Here is a 25,577-nt window from a genome sequence, read left to right on the forward strand (position 1 = left end):
GCAGTCAGAATGTCAGAGCAGCAGGAACAAATGCTCAGTTTGAGCTCTCCAGGCAGCTGGAGGCTGCCCCGTGCTATGCAACTTGTGGGCACTGTACAGTTTCCACAGCTCCTGAATGGGCAGCCTGCCAGGACTTTGAGGGGCACTCCTAATTTACCTATTTATTATTGATTGAACACTGCACAACGTGACAATTTGCATAAATCTACATAGCTTTTTAATTTTTAATTAATGCATATATTTTTTACAATTTTTAATATATGCTATCAATCAGTTTCATGAACTATGGGGAGATAAAACCAGGTGAACAAAGCCAAAGGAACAAATAGCACTTTTTGACCTAAAATCCACCATTCTTCCCAGTACTGATGTGCTTGTGAAAGCAGGTCTTAGGAAATGAGCCAAATTTTCTAATTGTTCCCATGCTGCTACTCAGCACAGACCTTCCATGAATACCCCTCTGGCTGTTCATGCAGACAGGTACAAGTCCATTTGACTCCTGTAAATTACTTTTCTCCACTTACAGAGCACTTTGATCAGCAGCACTGTTTGTGGTCCCTCTCCTGAACTGCAGTATCTCTTTGCTGGGCTAGAGAAGATTAGGATGGGAAAAAAGATATGAAACAGAAGGATAAAATTGATGGGGAAAGTGATGCTCACAAACTGGCCATCAAATATTTTACCCCTCTACAATGTTTCATAGCCATAAAATACTTTAAAAACCACAATTTCTTCTTTTAAATGTCTCTAAGCTTGGTTTTCAATTAAATAAATAAATCTTGAAGCTTTGTGCTCAAAGGAAGGGGGGATCTTGTTGCTGTTTTCAGGTACCAGAAAGGAGTGTGTAGAGAAGAGCCAGAGTCTTCTCAATGATGCACAGTTACAGGGCGGAAAGCAGTGGACACAAATTAGAACAAATGAAATACTGTTTCATTATTAAGAACAAAATATTCACTTTGACATCAGTGAGATATTGAAAGACCTTGCTCAGAGAGGCTGTGCAGTGTCAGTCCTTGGTTACGTTCAGAACTCATCTGGACAAGGTCCTGAGCAAGTGGACATGCTGTGAGCATGGAACTGGGCGAGATAAACTCTGAAAGGTCCCTTCCAACCTGAATTATGTTTTGATTCTGTGAGAATCAAGTAGATCTATGAGAATCAGACTAGATCTTTTACAAAAAACACTTCCATTACGGCTAGATAAATATAATCGATAATTTAACAGTGCGTATCATGGTGTAGTTCACCATGAAAGTCTGTAGCTGTGTAAATAATGACTGAGGACTGTGCTGAGATTACTTTGAGAGACTTCAGTTACCTATCTTTTGAAGCACATTTCATGTAGATAATATGTAGAAAGGTAACACATGATTTTTTTTCTTATAGGACAGTAGTAAATAATTATATCTTAATGAAGACACCTGGCTTATTTTGCATGAGGTGTAATAATATGGATAGAGCTCAGGTTCTATCCATTTAGTGAAAACTGAATGTTGTAAATATTGCATGTGTATGAGGAAGTGTGTGTTCATTTAAGTGTACAGGAATTATGTGTGAACAGTGTAAAGATTCCTCTGCATGAAAATTGCCTTTCAGAATAACTAGGTAAGTATTTAGAAACCTTCTTATGGTAGAAAACTGATTTATCAAAACCATTGTTGAATTATTGGTTCATATTTTTTAGCATACAGAACCTAGTAATAAAGCTCTCCAGAAAAAGTTTAAGTTGAAGTTCTGTTAGGAAAAACAGGATGAAACTATCATCTAAAAATATGTCTTTAAAGACCGATACACAGTATTCCTTGCTCTGAACTGAGGATCCATGAAAAGCTGGTTATTATTGGGGGGAGAAGATAGATGGTCTTGGTCAGGGAGTTGCTCTTAGCAGAGCAATCAGATAACCCCCATGTTTTCTATAAGAAATGTTCATTTTTAATGCTGCTGGCAAAGGAGACCATAAAGAGAGAGAGGGTGTTAGAAAACTTGCATAAAATATATTGAGAGATTGCCTGTTAATTCTCTTCCTTTTTGATATATATGCAACTGAGGTTGGTTTGTGTTTGCCAAGACGGTTAGGATTTGTGTGGCTATCTGGACTGAAAAGCTGAGGAACCATGCTGAGTCTTCCTCTTCCCATTCTGAAGTCCCAAATGCTACTCAGCTGAGAAGTTATCCGTAAGATATTTATTTTAGTTTTCTCTCTTACAGTAGCATTTTTATGCTAAACCAGTAAAACCACGATAAAATGAGCAAAAGGGAAATGATGAAAGATCACATTTACCCCCTTAACAAAATAATTATTGTTCTTGGAAAGGATACATGTCATGTAACAGGAGAAACTCTTCACTGACAGTGCTGCATCTGACAGTGTTGCATCAGGGTATTATCAACAGGCACTGTTTGCATGTTGCAGAGGAAAAAAAAAAATGAACAAAGAAATTAACACCTTACTACATAAAACACTGATTTATGAACCATCAACAACATATCTTGGGCTCAGATACATTAGTGTATCTAGATATTTAACACCTGGGACAGTCATTGAGGGTATAGCTTCCTTTAAAGAGTTCCTGATTGTTCTAATAAACATTGGTTTGTTGATATGACTATTTAGAATAGACTATTTCAGTTGGAAGGGACCTGCAATGATAACCTAATCCAGCTGTCTGACCAATTCAAGGCTGACCAAGTTAAAGCATGTTACTGAGGGCATTGTCCAAATGCCTCTTGAACACCAACAGTCTTGGGGCATCAACCATCTCTCTAGGAAGCCTGTGCCACCCCCTCAGTAAAGAAATGCTTCCTGTTTATTAGTGGACACCTAACAGAGGACCTCCTGAGTTCCCAGTAAACTGCCTGCTCTACTTATTTGTCCTTCATATTAGGACTAAAGAGAAAAATGTTTTGGTAGGGTACATTTTGGTAGGATATAATGATTTTGCCAAAGTGCCAGCATAGTCCAGGTGGGTTTCTGGTTCCTGGCAGCTCCGTTCTGGTGAGCTGCCTCATCCTCCTCAGTGAGCAGTACTTAGGGACTGCCCCCAGGCTGGACCTGCATACCACATACCACCTGCAGTTTGGCAGGGATTTTTCAAATCTACATTTTTAAGAAAATTGCTAAAATAACAGAAAATTAACTTCCTTTGTCTATCTCCATTTCCTAGCTCTGCATAGAAAACCCACCTAAAAAATTATTAGTGACAGAATGCAATATATCCATTGTTCTGTTATGGTTAGAATCAAAGATCTCTGGAAACAGAGAAATGAAGAAACTGAAACTGCAAGCAGAATAATTGTGCCATTTTTCTCCTCTCATATGTTAGCATGAAGCTGCAGAGATGAAGTACCTTTTGGCAAGATTAGATCCATGAGTCTTTCATCAAGTTCCACCTGGACTTACCAAGTAGAATGTAAAAATTATCCTAGTCCTAATAATGTTCAATACATACAGGAAATACCTTGACATAGCAGGTTGCATCTCAACTGCAATTAAAGAGTCCTCAAATGTAAAGGACACTTACTTACAGTAGCATTACTTTAAAGAAAAATACTAGCTTTTCAAAATTATATTTTCTCAGCTGTCAGTACCGTCATTGGTGATTATATACTCTATGATGGCATTTTTCTTCTTTGGTACAATATTAAGGACTAATCTGAGTTTTTCAGTGCCTTGTCCCTCTGTAATTTTTCTTTATAATGCGTGCACCTAAATTTTAATGAACTGAACATAGGCTATGTTTCTTGTTCCACTACCATGTGGGAAGAAATAAGAGGATTTTGTTCTGGTTGGAAAGGTCAGAAATAATTTCTGGATGCATCATCTAATCTAATGACAGTTGATGTTTCTTTCCCACAGGAAGCTGTTAACTTTGTTGACCAGGTATAAAAGGGAAGTTAAAGAAAATCAATTATTTGCAGGGAGCACTGTGTTAAATTAATGCATATTAAGATCCCAAATGAATTTAATTCTTCCAGAAAAAAAAAAAAAAGAGGCCCTAATTTATGGTAGTTTCATTTGACAAAAGACCCTGAAGTGACTCCATGAATATTAGCATGATTTAAATGTTACATACATTGATTTTATACATTTAATTGATTTTCCCTAACTTTCTCCAAGGCTTCGTAAGTCAACAAGTTTGTAGTTTAAAACCAGATGCTTATTTGAAAATCAATTAACTGCAAACCAAGTAGGGTACAAAAGGACGTTCTTCATTCTATATATCATTGGTATAAGAATTATGTTACATGAGGAAAAATGTTTGATTAAAATTTGACTTTCAAAATTATGTTTCTTAGGTTTCTGAGAAAAGCCAAACATGTACCTCAAAAACTTCATAAGAAACATGCATATATAATTGAAGATTCATCTGGTTTTGTGGTCATTTGCATTTAATTTCCATCCAATGTCTGGATGAATTTATTGTTAGTAATATTTTTCTAAATTAACATATTTCATAGGAATGTTTACCCAAGAAATTATGGTGCTAGTATTTATACCTCACCGGGTAGGAAATGAAGAAATACTATAATATTATGCAAAACTCATATTGTAAATACTAACAACATAATGTTCATAAATCATCTATAGGCAGAGGGCATCTACTAACTCCTGTGTGATCACTGATTTGTGAAAACAACAAAAAAACTGATAAAAAAAAAAAAAAGCAGCAGAAAGGAAACCATATATTCACTGCAAATTATCTGCTCATCTCTGAGTCATACTCAGAAAAGCTCTATTTACTAGTCTTTTCTTTTTATTAGGATATAGGCAGTGTAGTGTAAACACACACCTAGGATTTGTATTCTTCATCCTCCTAAAAGTCCTTGTTATTTCAGTGGGTAAGAGCTGAAGTACAGTAGTCCAATGGGATGCTTAATGGGAAACAAAGTAATTAAATTTACTGGTAAAAAGCAAACAGATTTTTTTTCCCTCGTAACTTTCTGGTACAATCGTAACTCATTTTTGCATGCTCAGAACTTTGATGATACTTTCAGGGATGTAGTTTTTATTACTTTCTAACAGAATACCATGATATACATAGAGGCATGCATTGACACGACATATCCCATCTATTAAGATGTGAAACTGGCTATGATCTCCACAGGTAATCATCCTGTTAACTGCCCTGTCCTTTCATGGTCGACTGTAGAAGTGTTTTCTTTGTAAGGGTCATATTGTTTCCCTTAAAAGTAGCCCGTGTTCATCATGTTACTGCAATTTTATATGTTTTTATTAAAGTCCTTGTTTGGTACCAATGCAAAGTAGTATGATCTGTCCACTTTCTACATGTTCACCTCAGGGTCACTTGTTTTTATTGTTCTCATTCAAGTATGTAACTTCTGATTATTCTGCCCCCAAATTATATTTTAAAGGCCAATTAGCATGTCCTCTGAGAACTGGAACTGAAAAAGTTCCTTTAATTTGTATTCATGTTCAGCAACAGTGCTTTTTTATTGTTTCCCCTTATATTGCTCAGACTGACATACGTTCCTGCCCATGGCAGCAGGATGGGAACTAGATGATCTTTAAGGTCCCTTCCAACCTAAACAGTCTGTGATTCTATGATTCTATGGTACTACTGTCTGCTATGCAATATTAACATTGGAAAGGCCAAAGTATTTTTATTTTCCTAATTGTGGTTAAAAGCAGAAAAAAAGACTGGAGAAAATCACTGCTTGGACTCTCCAAGTCTTGCAAAACTATTTGCTTTGAAGGCGCTTAGGTAGCCTGCGGCATTAACATTTAAATACGTCATTATTTTTAGTGTATCTTCACAGTACCTGCATGAAGCAGTGCTGAGCTGAGAAACTGAGTCACAAAAGCAGTGTTCATCCCAGGACATACAGGAACAAAACTCCTGCAGCAAATGTCTCAGGTTCTCAGCTGCTGCTATTTGCTCCTGGTTTCCTTTTCCAAGGCGCACTGCTAAAAAAGCTGTGGAGTTGTAAGCACAAGGGAGAGTAGGCAATCACTCCTTCCTCCCCACTGCTACTCTGGACTTTTCTTTTATCTTTGGCCTTTATTCTCCATATGATTTGTTTCCAGTTCAGGCATCTAGCAGAAAGCTGGTCAGAGCACAGGAGTAGGCAGCTACAAATTAAAGTACTGAGAACCACACATCCTTAGCTTTAATATGTACAGACTCTTGTTCAGTTCTTCATTACTTCCTCATAAATCTCATGATATCATTTAAGAAATATTAACTAAATGTTCTTGTTTTATCTACATAGCGTGAGTTGTTTCATTAGGGTTTCACTCAGAGATTCTGATGCTGCAGTGAGAATAAGTATTTATATTTCACCTCCCTTAATTCTTCAGTTCTTCAGTTAAAGGTTTTAGAGCACTTTCCCACTCCTAATTAATCTTCAAGCTATAAGTAGTTCAAGAACAGAGCATCTAATCAGTGCCCTGGTTCCTGGGTCCCATCAGACACAATCTTTACAAAATGGTGGCTTGTCCTTAAGTGCCCAATTCAGCTCAGGCTCCGCGGAACTTAGTTGCCAGGTACAAATGTGGTGGGATGACAGGTATTTCCCTGTTCACGGTTACTGCTGACCTGTAGACAGAGTCTCAATGGCATTCATGCTTTCAGAGTGCCTAGACAGTACAGGAATACACTGAGCATGCAAGTCCCCTCCAAGGAGGTTCAGCAGGGTACCATCACCCTTAGCTAACCAGAAGGCTTTCTGGTGAGAGCTGAATTAACTGGTCTGACATTAGAGCCAAGACACTATATCTGCAGTTTCAGCAGTCCTGTGAACCATGAGAGGCTACAGATAATTCCTGCTGAGCTGAAGGAGGGTTTGCCGTATCCCGGCAGTGCAGTTATTTCTTCCTTTCTCTTCAGCGCTATACTTCACTGTGATGCTCCTGCAATTGCACATATTCTTCCTTGCTGGGAGGTACTTTCTTTGCAGATTTACAAGTAAAGGCAGAAAAACTGCAGAAGTAAATTTGCAAGAATGGCACAGACCTAGCTTGAGTATCACCTGCTGTCCTTGGCTTGTCTGGATCACAAACTGCTTTACATGTTCAGGCTCCAGGAACAGCATAACCGTGGAGTTCAATATGAGTAGGTTAAATTCACTCATGGTATCATATAAGCTAGTTCATTTGGAGCTGGTATGGGTATCTCTACACTGCTCTGCCATCTGCATTGTGGTTAGTCATCCAGGCTTCAAATTTTCTTTCCTAAAAGAAAACTGTAGGAGGGGAAAACTTAATCTAAAAGTGTGTGCATACTGATTCCTGTGCTAGCTCATTGTCACAATCAGTGCAGAAGGCATCCTTAGGCGATCCTGCTTATTTTTTGCAATCTACCATAAATGCAGGCCTGAATTTCACATTCTTCTCATAAAGACTGTTCTTGTGCCCCTTTCCATGGATAGCTCCTTGCAGTTCTGCCATGTGCTTCTTCAGTAAAGCAGACCTGCTCGCTCCACCACACATGCCATGCCTCTTACCATGATGTTTGTAGAGCTTTCTCCGTGCGTCAGTAAGTGCTGTAGGTAATGAGAAGGACTATGCCAAGCTGACAGATTTTCATCACCATCCTCAGAGGAGTCAAGTGTATCATTCCTGTGCTGTACTTCTTCCCCAAATCAGCCACCTACTCCTCCCACCACAGAGTGCACGCAGAGTTAAACTGCAAATCGGAGGAGGATCTTCATGTTGATCCACCATTCTTTGCCATACAAGCTGTTAACTCATTTGCTCCCTGAACCAGGCTTTTAAGGAGTTGACTGTGGGACCTTCTGTTTGTGTAAAAAATGCTTGTCTGGCTTGCTGCTGAATCTAATCTTTTACTTAATAGAAAGTGGATCTTGAGCTACTTTTCCAGCTCTTGGAGCTAGTAAGTCCTCTGTGCTTTGTTTTGGATTTGAATATCAATCTTCAGACAAGTTTAGCTCATTTTAGAAGAAACAGCAAATAGAAAACAGTGGCAAACACAGGGTTAAATGGAAAATGAAAGTCCAAACAACAACAAAAAAAAACAATTCTGGATACTAAATTATATCCTCCCAAGTTTCTCAGTTCTTTTAAGCAGCTGAACCAATTTAAGCCATGCAGAAAATCAACACTTGTATGAAGTCTCAGACTGCTCTAGAGATGTCCACTGGCTTATAAATGGGATGCTGTAGTATTCCAGGTTCATGGAGTGCTATGAAAGGTTTTTCAAATCAAATCCAGGCAACCTGTCCAGAGGCTCTAGGGAAAGTGCCATCTGGCCTTCCTTTTAGCAGCTCTTCTTTATTGCTGATAAGGTCATTCATATTCTTGAGACTATGAAGTCACCATTAAGAGAGTTCAGCCTTCCTAACTACCAAAGCAAGTTCTTGTCATTGCCCTTGATCCACTGGAATTGCTCTCTTGGGTGTCTGTTCATTCAGACCTAGCTGAAAAACCTCGTTAATTCTTTTTTCTGTATTTTTTCACAGTCCTCATTCAAGAAGAGGACTTGAGCTTGCACTCTGCACTTGAGCAAAATGATGTTACTTGAGGAAGAAAATTATTGTAATTCAGAAAAATATTATAGTAATAGCACTTGTACAGTCCTTTACATCTTCAAAGCCCTGTGCCAGCTAATTTATTAATTAATCTAAATTTACAGTTTTATTCATTTGTTCTTATGAGGATTAATCTTAGAAACTGAAACTCTATTTAAAAACTGTTCTAAAATGGAATTGCAAGTGTGCTACACTGAAAGGAAATTAATTTCTCCAATGACTTGCTGTGGCAATTAAATTCATTTACATTGTCACTGCTGTTTATTTTGCAATGCATGATGCATGTAGGATACAGCAATGAAATCCTCTATCTGACTCAATGTGTGGTACTTTTTTACCATGTATTTATAAAAGGAAATATTCTCATTGGATTCAGACCACAGACAGTAGAGTAGCTTGTGAAATTCATAAATTCTCAGTGGTCTCAGCTGGAATTAAAAGTATGATAAATTTCTGTACTCAAAAGGTACAATAATGGCTGTATCTTACCCTACTACCCTTCAGAGAGTATAGGTGTTCAAATTCCCTGTAACTAGTGGTCACCTTTATCAAATGTAATATACGACCTTTACAAGTATGCTCAGCTGGTTTTGATTTGAAAAAAAGTTAGGTTGCAGAATTAACTAAACTCATACAAGTTTTGTGGCAATTCTTAGCTGCATTAGGGAGGGAGATCTAAATTAGTGCCTTTGCTGGGACGATGGTGGGCAATGACCTGGTTAGTGACCTGCAGCCCTTAAGGTTCTGGGTTTTGTCTTGTAAGGGGCCCAGCAGAAGCTGGGTTGTTGTGAAATGTTGCAGACTGAGGCAGAGCAATGGGTTGAGTCTGAGATCAAAGGAGAAATATACATAAGAAACAAAGGTTTTTTAGAGCCCCTGATCACTGGAAAGCTTAGGTTTCTTGTTATTACTGTTCTTCTGGGTGTTATTGTCAAATAAATGCCCAGTCATTTTTTAAACCCTGATGGGCTCTTTGCTTTAGAGATACTGTCTGACAGTACCATCAACAGTTTATCAGATGAAAGAACATTTCTTCAGCAAGTGTAAATCTGACAGAAATTCCCTAAAGGAATTGATGAGTGTAACTGCTAAATGTGAGGTACTGAATAAACACCTCTCTAGCTTGCATGACGGCTTCTTAGGCCACATGGCAAGAATTACTGACCAGTGTACTGATCACCTGTACCATCTGGCATAGCCTAGAAATTATCTCTGTTGATGCACATTTATTCACTTGGAACTCTGGATCCACACTGTGGACATCCTGGAGATCTAGTTTTGCTTCAGTGGAATGCAGGTTAATTGTACAAGCTCATTTGTGATCTTGATTGTACCAAATCTGGCTGTACTTACTCTTAATTTGAAGTTTCCTTAGCTTTTTCTTGAGCAGAAAATGTAACTACTCTTGTTATTCCGGCTGAATGCCCTGATTTTTCCCCAGTGATCTGTGTGCTCACTTTAGATAGCAAATAGGATATCTATGATGTGTACTCAGTATAGTTCATGTGACTATAGAAGGAAGAAGTCATGTTTTGGCAGCAAATGGGAACACTTTGGTCTTTTTTTTTTCATTTTTAGATCATTTCTAGTTTGCAGCTTGTAGCAAAGAACCTCACAGTCAATACCAAATGTATTTGTTACAATTGCCTTAAAAATACATACTATGTGTATATGTAGGTATGTAGAAATCTGGCAGCCATATGGGATTTTCACACACCTGTCAGTGAAGTGAGTAAGTTTGAATGTGAAATCTCCCATTCTGCACCAGAACGTGTGAACAGAGTGCCGAGGACTTGGGTTGTGCCATGACTGTATCCATTCACCGAGAAGGTAGCAGTTTTACAGAGTACCACATTTCTGAATATTGTGGCAGTATCAGTTATGAAATATTTCCCATGGAAATGTAATATGGAAGCCAGGATAATTAATTAAAAATTGCAAGTAAGTGTGAAATGGGGTAGCAATTTTTCTTGGAATTGTGGCTCTTGTGTAATTCTGCAGACTGTGGTTTATGCATGCCACCTACACGCAGCTATGAAATATTGCAGTGTCTTACATTATTGTGATACTGGTCAATTTTACAAACCTGTACTTCAGTAAATGTGAGCTGAATTTTAGGGGGAATATTATGCTGGTCAAGGAGATTCAACCAAGCATTGCTTGTGTCTTAGTCACACTGCACCAAATTATTATAAGGCAGTGTCATATTTGCATAGATTCTTGGGAAGCCTCTTCAAACATGAATGGTTAAGGCAAAACAAAAAGGAAAATATATGCCATTTGGGGCATTCTGGCACATATGGTTTAAAACTGTCTTTTATGAAAAATAGGTTTGAAAATGTTAATTAGTGCACAGGACAACAAACTGTTGTACTGGTGCCATTTTAGAGAACTTCCATGATTTGCAAGTGAAATGTGTAAACCCATGAGAATAGAATTTGGCTCTAAAAGCCAAATCCAGTGGCACAAATCTTTTTCCTGCTTCTCAGTGAGCCAGGGCCCATCATCTGCAATATTTTCTGCCCATATTGGATTATTCCCAGTCAGCATTGCTGGAGAATCCAGTTATTGAATCTCAGCTGCCCTTTCCTCTGAGAGAGACATCAAAACCATTACTCTGATTAGGTCCTGTCTTCCCTATATCCTGCCACCCAACTATACACAGCTTCTCGTTCATACAAACCACTACAGTAAGAGACAGTAGCACATTCAGAAACACTGCTCATGCCTCTGGCCTCTAGTGAATTTTTTTCGCAGATAGTGAAGGTGCCGAACACAAAGAGACGAATGAGGAATGGGGGGGAACAAGCAGCTGAGGACGAGAGAAAAGGGATATATATAGGACCTGCTTTTGCTATGCATGAAATGCAACACCCTGTTCCCACATCGTGACGCACATCAGTCGGTCCAGATGGTGAGAAGGGTTGGGTTTCTGCCTGGGGCTGCCGGCACAGACTTCATTTGCATTCCTCAGCCCAGTTGTTCATGGAAAAGTAGCCGGGCAATGCACAACCGCTCACACAACTGTGCGCACTTTCCCAAGAACAACCGTTCTTGTGGTACCAAATACTGGGAGAGTTTTACAGGCACAGGGAATGAAAGGAGCTGGATCAAGTTCAGGCTCCAAAGGGAGCCCTCTGAGAGTCATCACCAGTGATGTAGAAATAGAAAATCATCCCAAATAAAGCTTTCAGTCATACTCTCCACTCGTAGAGATAGCCTTGAGTTTGTGTAAAACACATACAGAATCCTGGGTCTCAACTCTGAAAGATCAACTTCTGCTCCATTGTAAAATACTTGCTGTACAAAACCCTTTCCAGTGACTGATCCCTGACTGTGTATTATCATTACCATAACCAGTTGTGCTTGTTAGGGGCTAATTGTGAGTGTTAATTCATGGCATATGCAACAATTGTGATTGTTATTGCTGTAATTAATCCCATTTGAAAATGTTTAACTGATTGTATTAATGGGTCTAAGATTTAGCTGGTTGGTTCTGTTATTTTGTATCTCTAAATTTACTTTAAAAACAATGTAAACATATGGAGAAAAGCATTAGAGAAGTGAGGAGTGTGACAAATACATATTTATAACTTAGAGGACATTCTTAAAATCTGTCAGCATTTTTAAGAGGCTTTAAAAAAAAAAAAAAAAAACATGTAATTTCACCTAACAAGTATATTGCCTTTAACAGTCATTCTGCCTGGAGTAATGCTTTTAGGTTATCCTTGCTAATGTCTATGGAATTAGCCTGAATAATTTCCCTGATAGTGGAAGTCAGAATCCGTGTGTTAGTCACTAAATAAGAACCGTGTCTTTAAGAAAGGAAGATTTTATGAAGATTTTTTTTAAAAATCGTGAATACTGTATCTAGAGGCTAGTGAAGCTACATTTACTACTGCATTAAGAAACGTTTAAGTGAAGGGTTCGTATCGGTGGATGGTTTCTCCTCCGAGTCTTGCTTCTCCCCTGAGGTGCAGTCGCTCATTCCACCTTAACAAGGTGCAGTGATTGGCAGGTAGCAATGTGGCATGGAGCAGAAGGTGGGAGCGTGCGCTGCCGGTTTGTGCTTGTACATCCTGAGCACCAATTACTGTCGCTGCTGCCAGCACTGATGTGTTTATCAGGATGAGTTATAGCAGAATATATGTACACAGGCAGTGTGTATGCTGGATGACCACCCCCTGTGATGTAAAATATGAGAGTCTGGGAGCTACCGTTTTATAATTCATCAGGTTCAGTAACTGAATGTTGTTGGTTGGCTTAGTTATAAAGGCAAGTGTGAACTGAACAGCAGACAGGAGCATCTCGCATTAAGAGTCCTGCGAAGCTGCATTTGGTGACTGGGCTCTGCTTTTGTTCAAGTGAATTCAGTCCTCGGTGAGTGATGGGGGTTCTGTTGAGCTAAAGCTGTTATTATATAAGCTGGGGAAACCTGCCTGCTAGTTTTATGTGTATTTTGCTGCTGGAAGTCCTTGTCTGGGGTTGTTTTTAGATTTTGCAATATTTTCAGTTGTGTGCGTTACTGGCAGAAAATGAGATGAAAAGAAAAATGCAATGATGAATTATTCACCATAGTGCTGTGAGGATCTCTTTTCTAGCTAAAGTTACTTTCCTTTAGTGAGTGTGTTGAGGGTTCAAAGAAGCTACCAACCAGCAAATCTACCTGTCATTAAATTGATTTTATTAGTGGTTAAAGAGAGTGATAACTGTGAATTTTGTAACAAGAGGAAGAAAAAGAAAAAGCTATAATCAGAAGCATTTACAAATTCTTTGCTTTTATGTACATGTGGCTTTTCAGATGCAGCATTAAATCTTTTGTGTGCAGTGAGGGGCTGCAAGGAATTTGTACTGTAGAGCTTTTTAATTAGATAATCACTAAAATGGTAGCCTCTCTCTGTTTTTGTGGTAATATGCTTAGTATCACATTAAAATGAATGATTCCCCATCTTGCATAACAACAGTGCTGAAATATGTGTAAGATGAAAGGCAAAGGGAGACTTTGAAACAAACTGTGAGAAACATGATATAGCACAGCTAGGGAGGGAAAGGTCTATTTCCTATAATGTATACATTACTTTTTGAATTTCACCAGCTTTATGTTCTTTGCTGTAATTATCACTTGTTTCATTACGACCTCTACATCTTTTCAAGCAAGCTCCTTTAATATCTGTCGACATTATCTTGCCAGCAACCTTTAAAGATCAGTAAACTAGCAATTTTTTTGTTCTCATTTTAACCAGAAAGGAATGGAAAAACAAGTTTTATGAAACTGAAATATTAGCATTGCTGTACAATACATGTATCCCTCCTCAGGAGAGGCAGGTGGTCATGAGCGACAATTTTACTTTTCCTTTTATTGTTAGCAGTATTATCAAAGGGACAGTCTTTGCTCCTGTCTCTCTGTACCAGTTGTGGGGGTTTTTTCTCTGTGGGTTGGAGTGGCAAGTTTGTTTTATCAAAATAGCAAGTGGGCTTGGCAGAACAGCACCTGTTGTCTTATTGCTGTGTTATTAATAATTGGAGACAGACACTCTCTTCCAGAGACCTCTCATCTGATATCAGTCCAAACTGTTTACTCTGTAGTGACTTAAACTTGTATTGTGACTTCTCATTTAGAAATGATCTATTCTGTGTGTTATATGTGAAGCATTGAAGCTGCAGGACAGATCCTGCTTTAATTTATAAGGTGTCTCATTTTAGCATAATTTTTTATTTAAAGAGTAAGACTATTGGCAAAGTGGCCTTTGCCACAGACTTCTTTGGCAGAACAGATTTGCACTTAGTCTTTATAAAATAAATTTGAAAAAGATCAGAATTTCTTGAGAAGATCATTTCCTGGCAGCCTAACAGACTAGAGCCCATTTCTAGGAAAGAGTATATACCTTTGTCAGCAGTGCTTTATTTAAGAGTATTTAGCTGCTTTTTAAGCATTCAGATCTATTTTCAGTGACCCCTGTGCTAGCAAATAAGATTTCTTGAAGTGTGAGCTTCTGGCTTTGCAAGTTCTCCTCCTTTCAGAAATCTGTGATATTGCATCCATCTGTCTAGACATTTATATTGCATGCATCACTATGGTGTAATCTCGGCAATCTGAACATTAACCATGTAAATGTATGTGCTGTAACTGAGGAAGTATAAATTAGGACAGGAAAAGAAACCCTAAAAGGAGAAAGTTATGATATGGGCATATGGTTCTTGTGGGCACCGGAGGTCCAGACTCGCTATTTGTTATAACACAATAAATTAAGCTACCAGCTAGTTCAGTCTCCAGATAGTGGTATGGGGGATTGGGCACAGATGGGACCAGCTTCTTGAAGTTCAGTCCAGATAAGACTGAGGCCAACCAAATGGAAAATAGCCAGAGGATGTGGCAAAAATCACTTTTAATCCCAGGTGCGTGCCTACTGCTCCTTTCTGGTCATAGTCTGGGAGTAGTGCTGAAGGAAAAACAGCAATGACTACGAATTATATTTTAAATCCTCTCTGGTCTGGAGAGCACGGTTGTTTTATCTCAATATGAGTTTGCTACTGTTATCCATGCCTCTCACCTCATAGTAAGCAACAGCAGTGCTCTTCGTGGGGTGCCATACCTTAAATCCCCTTAGTTACCAGGGCTGGTCCAGGTCACAGCTGGCTGTGTGGTTAGTGGTACATCCCACTGGGAATGCACTACACCACAGCTCCAAGAAGTATGTTGACTTCTTGTGCATTTCTGAATAGAGATAATATTTTAGGGTTGATGCATAGCACTCTCAAGCAGCAGAAATCTGCTCTCCAAGAGGAATCTTTCTCAGCTTTTGCCTTTTGGTTACAGCTGAAGCCAGCCAAGGAGGCTGTGTACAGATTATCTTTCATATAAAATATAGATGCCTAGGGGAAAACATCTTGGATAAAAGTCCTTAGCTTTGGAATTGGTCTTTTTTTCTTTTTCCTTTGGTCTGAAATACCTCAGGTGTACTGACCTTCAAGTTTGCTGTGAAGTCCCATGGCAGCTGATGGTCGACATTTTTGGTGAAATAGGTTATTGTATAACCCAGTATTACTCTGTGGAGAGTTATTTGTCAGTTTGCAGTAGATATAGCTAATGTGTGACTGTGTAGTTTTGTGACTGTGCTCTTTGTATGTGTCAACAGTAACTGGAGGTTGCAGCGGTGGTGTGTAAACTCACACTCTTGTGTGCCTGTAACACTTCTATTTTCCTCTTTCAACCACACACACACATAAACTATACTTTTAAATAGAGGAATACTGAGTCTTGAGTACTGAAAGCTCTAGTACATAGAATTGAAAACTATTAACTATATATTAAATCTCTTACTTTTTATTAAAGAGGCTGATAAAGTGACATTGCATGCTATTTTGCAGCATTCTCAGGTTTTAATTCAGTAGTCATGATAGGTGTGAGACAAAGCTGTGCAGACACTGGCAATCATAGTGATGTGCTTTCAGGGAAAAGTCCTTCAATGGAAAAATGGGCTGGAATGTTAGGCTAGACATGTAGTATCCTCAATATTGGGAATAGCCAATGTAACTTTTTGGCAAGGAAGAGACAGAACATAGTGAAGTATGACAATGTGTCAATGAAAGACAGTAGGTTTTTTTGTATTTCCAGGTAGATAGGCAGAGAAACACCATTTTAAAGGATTATCAAACACTCAGTGCATGAAAGGAACAAATGTGACAACTGGAGCAGAGAGAGAGTGTGTTCATAAACACAGCATGCCCTTTGATGTCAGTCTGTTCTTTGTGTTGGGAGTGAAATGCATACAAAGGCCTAACCCTGCAAAAGATTCTTTTAGATCTTGTATGATTGTACAAGCAGGAGAGGATGTTCAAGTTATTAAAACAATGAAAGATTCACTTATAAGCAAACTATATCTCATAAATGCTAAATTTAATTTGTTTATGGATGCAATTGCTTGGTTTGTTTAGTGGCTCTCAGTGTCTTGGCATCTGGATGCATTACAATAAATGCTAAAAAAAAAAAAAAGAGTTTTTTATGTTAGTCTTTGCTATGGAAAAAAAATAAAATAAAAACAAGGTGCATAACCCCAGCACCTTCACTGCTGCCAGATGGTTAAAACGACAAGCAGATCTGTCTGTCCTTGAAATCTCACAGGTGAGGAGGGTGTGCTCCAGGGTAATAGATCTGGTTCTGGAGAAGTCAGCACCAGAAATCAGGAGGCAGATGTCAGTGAAATAAAGTGATACAAATGCTCTGCCTTCTGCATGGCATTTAGTGTAGTCTAGATGATCAACAGCAGGAACAGTATCAGTCGAGGGTCCTTTTCAAGAGACAAGCTGCTCATGTCAGCTTTTGATCGAGTTTCTCCATGTTTTCAGGGGATGTGCATGGTCAGAAGGATGCTGGTTGTTATGTCTGTGTCTCCACCACAGAGTAAGTACAACCTGTGGAGAAGCTGCCCATAAATAGAGGTGTAGGATTCTACTTGCATGCAGGATCAGCTCTAGTAAAAGCCCTACAGTTTTTAATCATGCAGGCAAGTATTAGATACATGTTCCAAGAACGAGCTGCGCTGGAAGTCACTGAATTTCCGTATCATGACCATATGTAGAAGAAAAAAGTTCTGTGGAGACCTTCTTATATATTCCTACATGAAAGTGTCTGTAATCCCATCAGATTGCAGGCTGATAGCACTGCTAAATATCTGCTACTTCTTTAGTCCTCAGTTTTCTGTCTTGCCTGGAATCATCAAAGATGGAGAATGTTTGTCATTCCACTTGCCAGTATGCAAACAGGAGTGATGCTCATCTGTGGCAGATTCATTCATTGTCTTAAAACCACTGGCATAATATATTCTGCCCTGTGCAAACTTCAGGTTATTAGCTGGTGGCCTAAAGCTTAATATTAATATGCAGATTTTATTTTGTACTACAGGGAAATGCATATGGCATCACTGTATTTCTACTTGGAAATTACCAATACAGTCACTCAAAAGTCAGCCTGATAAAACTGCAGATGGAGTCCCCATTCCCAGAATACTTTCTTAGTGTTAGCAGAAACCTCCTATAATTTTATCCAGGCAGGAGTGTAATCTGGATTGACAACAATTTTTAAATCCTGAGAGTTAATGTCATCTTTACACCTCACTAGTCAGTGTGTTGTGCTTGAAGAATCTGCAAAGTGACAGAGTGGGGCATGGCGTGTCCTTTCTAATTCATTACCATACTCCCTATGAGATATTTTTGTTTGGAAGATGACAGAAACCCACCACTCTGTAAGCAAAATTTACAATACTATTTGTGCTAGGTTTTAAATAAAGAGATTAGTGTACTGGCATTGGAGCTAAGCAAATGCTAATTTAAGAACCCACTATTATCCCTTTTTTGTGTTGTGGTAATAACCTTTTAACATTATGAAATAATAAAGAACTGATTGAACTGTGTTGAGTGCAGCCACATGCTGAAACTGAACGAGTGAACTAGCCAGGCAGACTAATCAGTTCACTTTGTTGGGGTTTTTTCTTTTATAGCTATTTATTTCTATATTTTAAATAAATTATACTCTCAGAAGCATTTTTGCTACGTTCAGTAATGTGTACGAGTAGAAAAAACATTCATAGCAGCTAGTAATACTAAGGAGCAAATGTTTCTACCTAGTGATATTTAAGAAAGGTAATGAAAGTATTACTCACTAAAGAAAATCTCTGCTTTATTTCAAAAAATCTACTTGTAGCTGTTTTAAGAAGGTATAAACATAATTACCATCACCCTCAGTATACAGTACCTTTTAATGTAAATGGTATTTTATTCTCTCTGTACTTATTTACATTACTGTTAATCTCAGTTTGTCTATAGTAGTAGATATGTGTCTACCACTACCAAAATGTTACTCGAGAAAGGAATCTGTTATCCCAGATGGAAAGCTGGGAGTGGGCAAAATTATTAACTGTTTGTTTAATGCCCTGTGAACTGGGTGTTTCTGATACGTATTGCATAGATAAATGACAGCATACATTGGCTGCTGCTGGATTTGGGTTGGGCTGTAGTTCAGAAGTGCAAAGTGAAATTATTAGTAGGTAGAATTAGGTGAAACTCAGCTGTTACCCGTGGTTCTCTGTATTTCTCCTCTTTGAGGTACAATCACAAGAGTTAAATACTTTAGCATTTAAGATATTCACCCAACACAGAACCAAATTTCAGAGGAGGGAGAAAATAGCACTCCTACATACAAAACAGGTCTTCCAGGCATGGAATTACTTTCATTTCACAATATTTTGCAGTTTGTCAGTTAAAGCCCCTAAAATTTTCTGTAGATGTTCTAAAATGCTCTTGTTTGAGTTAAAGAAATTGTTCCAGAATATTGAATGTAATTTAAATGTTTCCTGTTCATGCTTGGTCTCTTCTATTCCCGTTCAGATTTTATCATCTTTGAATTATAATTGTAGACTGATCTAGGTTTACAAGATTACTGAAACAACTTTGTGGAGCAACTGAGGTATTTTTATGGTAGCAACTACATATTGGCCTTTGTAAGTTTATGTGGTACAAATATTTTGTACTCAAATATTTTCCTTTGTTTTTACTTTTTCATTTCTTGCTACTTGCACCTGACTGCTGAAATGACAACACTCATAGTCAGCTTTCTCCTATCTTTTCAAAGATGTGAATAAATTCTGCTTTGTTTTTATTAAGTTCATTTCAGGGCATAGGTATTGAATGTTAGTGATAGGAAAAAGCAAAACCAGAAGGGCTGGAGGACAGAAGGTAGGAAGTACTGCATATTTTTATGCATTCTACTGGAATTACTGTGAAGTACATGTGCAAATTTTAGTTCAGGTTTATCTGCCATTCACAGATTACTCTGGTTTTTGCCCTACACTATTCATAAGACTTAAAATCCAATATTTTACCTCAATTGTTTGAGATATTTAATACAAAGTGTGAGGCAGTGGCTGGCCAAAGAAGCACCTAAACTTACCAAGACTGAAACACTGAAACTTTCTGTTTCAGTTTATTTTTTGTATGCTTGCTTAATAAAGGAAGAAACAAGCTTAGGCTGAATATGTTGTCTTCAGGCCTGTCAATTAATTCTTACAAAAATGTTTGATCAAGAATTAATGATTTGTATTTATCATGGGAGGTACTTTTAAGATTTGAAACATGAAGAATATTATTAAGACTTGTTTTACTTAAAATTAACAAGCTGCCTGGCATATTTTCTTTTGACTCTATACAATAATAACATTTATATATTTTGTCTTTCTTTTACCCCTTATACCCTTCCCCAGTCTTAGGTTATCTTACCTGAGATCCTAGATTATGCTGAATTTTGATAGAATTAGGGGTTATTTTAAGAATATGCAATGAAGACAAAATACACGTGATATTTCATGTCAATGTGAGATTCAAAATACCAGAAATATGTGCAGTTTTTTCAGGTCTGCATGTATAAACTGATTTTTCCTTATTCCTAAACAGAAATACAAAAAAAAAAAAAAAAAAAAAAAAAAAAAAATTCTGAAAATAAAGCTGTAGGTAGGTACTGATGAAGATCTTCAATTGCCCAAAACTGTCATTGGAGGGAAGGAGAAAAGAGGGGCAGGAGGGCCTAGTGTTTGAATATCTGTGCTGAAAAACTGTATCCCTATTGGTAAATTGTATTTCATTTGAATTTTTTTTTTTTTCAGTGCAGAATCAGATTTCATTTTCTGGTCTTCTTCACAAAAATTAGACATTTGAGTTTAACACACAAGTAACTTGAATTCATATATCAGTACTCACTCAATTAAGTAGTGGAAATTGTAAAGGTCTAAGCACTGATCTGAAAACATACGGAGCCTGATTGTGATCTTACACCATTTATATATACCTAAAAACATGGAAATCAAGGACCAGCCTGAGAACAAAAACGTGGCCAATATCTGCCTTAACCTCTGCTTAACATCTGTGAGGACTGACTCAGCCTTTCATCTTCTGGTGGATTTTCCTCTTGCTGAGTATGACTCTGACACATTCTGTAGGTCTTTCAAATAAAGTTGTAGTTAAATTAATCTACTCAATCTGCAGTTCAAGCACCATTTTAATTTAGACATTGTGCTGTTCTTTGATTTACTTGCACCACTTCTGTAATTGTGACTGACACCCTTACACCCTTGAGTTGGATACCACTGATATATGGTGTTTATAACACATTAAGTTTGTGAAACACATCAGGATTCTTTTGGATAAAAAGCAATATAATTGTAAATTATGTTAGCATGTGGTGTGGAATATCAGCCCTCTCTCAGATAAATTACATGAATGGCTGTATAGCTACGTAGCATAAACTGCCATCTAAAAATAAATACAATGTATAATCTTGGGACATGCTTTTTTTAGTGAAGCTCCTTCTCTGACAGAGAAACATCTGAGACATTATAATACTAAATCCCTAAATTTTTTTTATAACTTAGTTTTTTGTAGGGTTGGTTATTGCAGAAAGGAAAGACCATTTGGAATGCTGTCAAAGTGTATTTGAGCATGAGACACATGACATCTGCCATTGAAAATGATGCCCTATGGAATTTCCCAAACATTATTTCTGAAAATGTGAAATGCAGCCACCTCTGATGGTGAAAGGGCAGGAAGCTGAATGCCAAACATGGCAATATTCTGCATTCAGGGAAACCAAGTCAAAACAATACTCATTTTGCAAGATAACTGAATGTGTTTGTAGTGCATGTGCAGTATAAATGTGGTTTTAAGTGCTCACCTAAAAGTTTTACAACCTGTAAGCTGCACACAGTTCAATGTATTTAATTCACAAAAATGTAGTGCTTAGTTGATCTTCCCCAGGATCTGTACTTGGACTCCACCAACTCTAGGTATTTCAAATATAGATTCTTAGTCATCATCTCTGGTGCTAAATGCCAGCAATTATAAGTACTGGTTGACTCATTTCTATACTCCATGAGTTTTTATGGCTGTTATAAAGCTTTGAAAATGCTGACAGGCCTGTAGCCATCGTGGGCGCTGCCAATATCAGAGTGTTTGATATTAAATATATCTGGATATTAAACCTTTATATTGCTGTACCCAGTTGTTCAACAGCACTGTCACCTGGGATGATAATGTGAGCCAGGGGGCACTAGTACAGCTAAGTGTAATATTTTATTTATTCTAATAATCTTTGCATTCTGAAGGACTGAAGTTGTTAACCATACACTATCTTGCCAGTGGGGTTTACTAGCTCTGCGTTTCTTAGTAGAAGACGAGAAAGAGCTTTGCTTGTATGTTACATTTGTATATAACCACAGAGAATTAGTCCAACTGTTTCACAAAATCACAGAATAGTCAAGGCTGGAAGGCAGTAGGGTCATCTAGTCGAACTCCCCCCACTCTAGCAGAGTCAGCAAGAGCAGGTTGCTCAGGGTCTTGTCCAGTCAGGTTTTGAATAGCTCTACAGATGGAGACTCCACCATTCTCTGGGCAACCTGTTCCTGTATCTGATCATCCTTAGGAAAAAAAAAATGTTTTTTCTAATGTTTAAATGGAATCTTCTGTATTTCAGTTTGTGCCCACTGCCTCTTGTCCTATCACTGGGAACCACTGAGTACCATCTTCTTTGCATCCCTTGATCAGAAATTTACAATGTAAACTGACTAAAATCTTTAACATACAGCACTACTGTCCACAGTTGACCAAACTACTCCCTTGTGTTTGGGGTGTGACATCCAATATGCTTTAAACATGGCAGTGAGGAGCCAGATTTCTCAAAAGACATGTGAATCCTTCTCAGTATTCTGAGAATACTTCTCAGGCTCTACCCAGGTGTTAGGTACCACTCTGATAAATATCATAGAATTATAGAATGGTTTGGGTTGGAAGGGACCTTAGAGATCATATAGTTCCAACCTCCAAATATCATTCTTGTTGTTCAAGATTTAAATGAAACAACACTACTTTCATCCAATACCTTTTCCTCTTCGTTCAGATCTGCTAAACGCTTGCTTAGAAATTAAGTTCACTTTGAAATTCTGGTGGGTAATGAGAATTATAGATTCGTCTGCTATTCATCCTTCTATAGATGGTAATTATTTCTGAAATCTGCCTGCCAGAAATTAAACAGAATCTCATTCAAACAAAGGAAACATTTCCTTAATTGAAAGACTTGCCTACATGGCACAGAATGTGAAAACAAAAGTGTGCTTTCATAATCTGGAAGCCAGCTTCAGCATTGGGTTGGCTGATTAAAAAAAAATCCTCTATGAATATAGTATGCCCTATATAAAAGAAGCTAAAACCTCTCATTTACTTGCATTTGTTAATGTCCTCTTCAGCAGCCTTTCTACTCCAGAGATTTACCTTCTTTTCTTTCAGTGCAAGTTGTTCTCATTAAGCTCTGTGATTACAAACAAGGCTTAGCAGTATTAAATGACTAGATATTTTTATGGTCAAATGGGATTACTTTGATAATTGGCTCTGATCTGTTGCAGATCTTCTTCTCCTGTACTTGCTGCATCAAGCCTGTAACATGATAGAAGTACCATCCAACTAACATTTCCCAAGTCCTTTGATCCTAGATCTCTTCAGAAGTTCAGTTTCTTTTCAGCTGTAGGCAACATGTCAAAGTCCTTCCAGAATTTTTTATTTCTTCTGACATTGTCCATGATGGTGTCTTTGAAACTGTGTAGTGAAATTGTGACAAAGCATGGCAAGGCTTAAAATAGGGACATCATCACAGTGTTTCAAGGAGCCATGGCTTTCCCAGGTCCTCAGTCCCAGCCATCATGTAGTCAGGGCAGATTCTGCTCTTAGGTCAGCACTCTTCAGTCAGGTTAACAATCTGTGGCAGATCAAGCATAAGAGAGGTTGACAAAAACCTCCAGCACTGAAATTACAGACTGACAGCATGGCGTCATCCACCAGAAATTATGGCATTTCAGATCCATATATCCTTGTGCTTGCAATGACAGATCCTTATGATAAAGGGTGTCTGACCTGTGTGAGCAGACCAATCAAACACTCAAAGCAGTCAAAAACAAATGAAAACCAAATAGTTTCTTTCTTTTAGCATGAACACATGCCATTTTATGAAACAGAAAGGACTGCTACCAGTATTGTCAGTTTGCATCTACAGGTTTGAGAAGATGAAGAATTCAGAAGAATTATCCTGCATCTTGGTTCTCTTCAAACCTGAAGCCGACACAAGACTTTCTTGTGCCTTAAAGTGAAGAAATGTTGCTATGTCCACACAAATGTGTAACGCATAATCTTCTCTACCAACTGTGTTGATAAGGCTACCTCACTGTTATCTAAAAACTTGGAATTAACTCTTGAAATGTGAAAGTTCAGATGTTGCCCTGATGATGCTCCCATTTATTTCTTTGTAAAGACTGGAAAATACTGACTCAGGCTTGACGCTATTTATTTAATATGGGATTCTGTGATGATGCATTACAGTGGATAGTAAAGAGAAAGGGGAAAATCAGGTTCCCGATAATACCATGGAATGTATTAATAAAACTCTGAGATGGTCCCAGAAAGCAGATATGTGACAGAAACTCACTGCTTACTGTCCCTGCAATGTGACCTAGGAAGAAATCCTCCTCCCCTCCAAATACAGCACTTCATGTAACCCAAAACAGTATGGCCCACCTGGGCTTCATTCTTACAATGGCTGTTCACAGTCACAGGGTACAAAGATTTTCTTTTATATATAAAAATTAATCAGAAATGTAGAAATTATTAAGTTAGAAATTGTTTATGATATCCATATCCCCAGAGGTGTTCTCTGTAACTTTGAGAAGAGAATGTTTCAGTATTTGTAAATCCCAAAGTGTTAAATTCATTAGAAAGTCGGAATTAGCCCATAACAACAAAAACAACACTCTGTATGCCAGGGATACTTCAGAGTCTTTGAAAGCTTTACTTGATCAAAATATATTCACTAGAGTCTTTTCTGTAATGACCAAAAAGGTGCAACAGAGGTATTTATCATAAAACCTTGAATAATCCATGTATGTTTTCAACTGGCATTATTTTGGGTGTAAGAAAGACTGCTTACTTTTGTAGCAGTTTGACAGGCTGGAGAATAATGCATGCATTGTATTTCTGTACCTGTGCTGTGATTTATTTGGAGCAGGGCATGTTTATGGCAATGCTTCTCTTAACTAGCCAGTGGGTATAATCCTGCCAAGTTCTGTTGTCAGTCTGTCAGTAAAAATAATGTCAATAGTAATCAGTCACTGCCACCTTTCATCCCTCCTGCCTTTTTCGCTTTCAGGGGTAGCCACTGTCAGGTGATGCACACTGCCAGCTTTGCTCCTGTAGCTGGATGTGACCATTGCCCACATCACTCTTCAATCTCCTGCGGGAAATAATTAAAAAAATAAATAAATAAAAATCAGAAAGGACTACCTTACAAGAAGCCAACTGTTTGGGTAAATGTCATGCTCAGCCTGGCATTTCATGCTGCTAGTCCTCTGGATAGCTCAGTGAGCTGGGGCTGCAGCCCCAGAGGGTAATGGGGGAAGACATGTAAAGGTCATTGTGATTATAGTGAAGGAGATACTTTAAAGCAGAATCCAAATATAAAGTCTTGTAGAGGCTAGCATGCAAATTAAAATGCAAATAAGTTGACAAGCTTTCCAGCAAGACATCAAACCGCCAAAGGGCACTTCTGCTTTCTCCAGGCCTTTTCTGCCCTTCATGAGCTACAGCTGTTTCCTTGTCCAGCAACAAGGGTGACCTCTGGGGGAAGGAGGAATATGAAAGTCATAGTGACTCTTAGCAGCTGTCACATTTGCAGTGGTTTCTCTTCAGAGTATTTCATAATCCTTTTTTTCGGTGTACCTGCCTTAGTAATTTAGGTTACACAATAAAAAAAAAAGGTGTATATACACAAACAAGCATCAACGACAGTCTTAAAGCTATGAAATTCTTACAAGCTTCATGAAAACAGGGTAATTGTGAGAAACTATTTCAGACTTTTGGCATAATTAGGTAACAAAGAAATCAAGAAAGATGAGGGGAGAAAAGAGAAAGGGAGTCACTGACATAGGTCATTCATTGTATTTAAACTGTAGCAGAAACTAGAAAAGGTTGACGGGTGAAAAAGGCTT

At 38.1% G+C, this 25,577-nt stretch overlaps 1 protein-coding gene across 25 annotated transcripts in view; it reads left to right on the top strand.

The window, feature by feature from the left end:
• The window catches only part of DLG2 (discs large MAGUK scaffold protein 2), a 1,033,591-nt gene that overhangs the window by 891,964 nt on the left and 116,050 nt on the right, over positions 1–25,577 (top strand). Inside the window, exon 1 of one of the 25 annotated variants that reach the window (XM_042793329.1) lies at positions 12,562–12,888. The exons of the other annotated variants lie outside the window; for them this stretch is intronic. The gene's annotated coding sequence lies outside the window, so the exon portion shown is untranslated. Of the gene's footprint in view, positions 1–12,561; positions 12,889–25,577 lie in introns of those variants that run through there. 25 annotated transcript variants of the gene reach the window in all.

Source organism: Tyto alba, unplaced genomic scaffold (genome assembly GCF_018691265.1).
Source record: "Tyto alba isolate M040663 unplaced genomic scaffold, T.alba_DEE_v4.0 Super-Scaffold_2, whole genome shotgun sequence".
In the NCBI taxonomy this organism is placed as follows: Eukaryota; Metazoa; Chordata; class Aves; order Strigiformes; family Tytonidae; genus Tyto; species Tyto alba.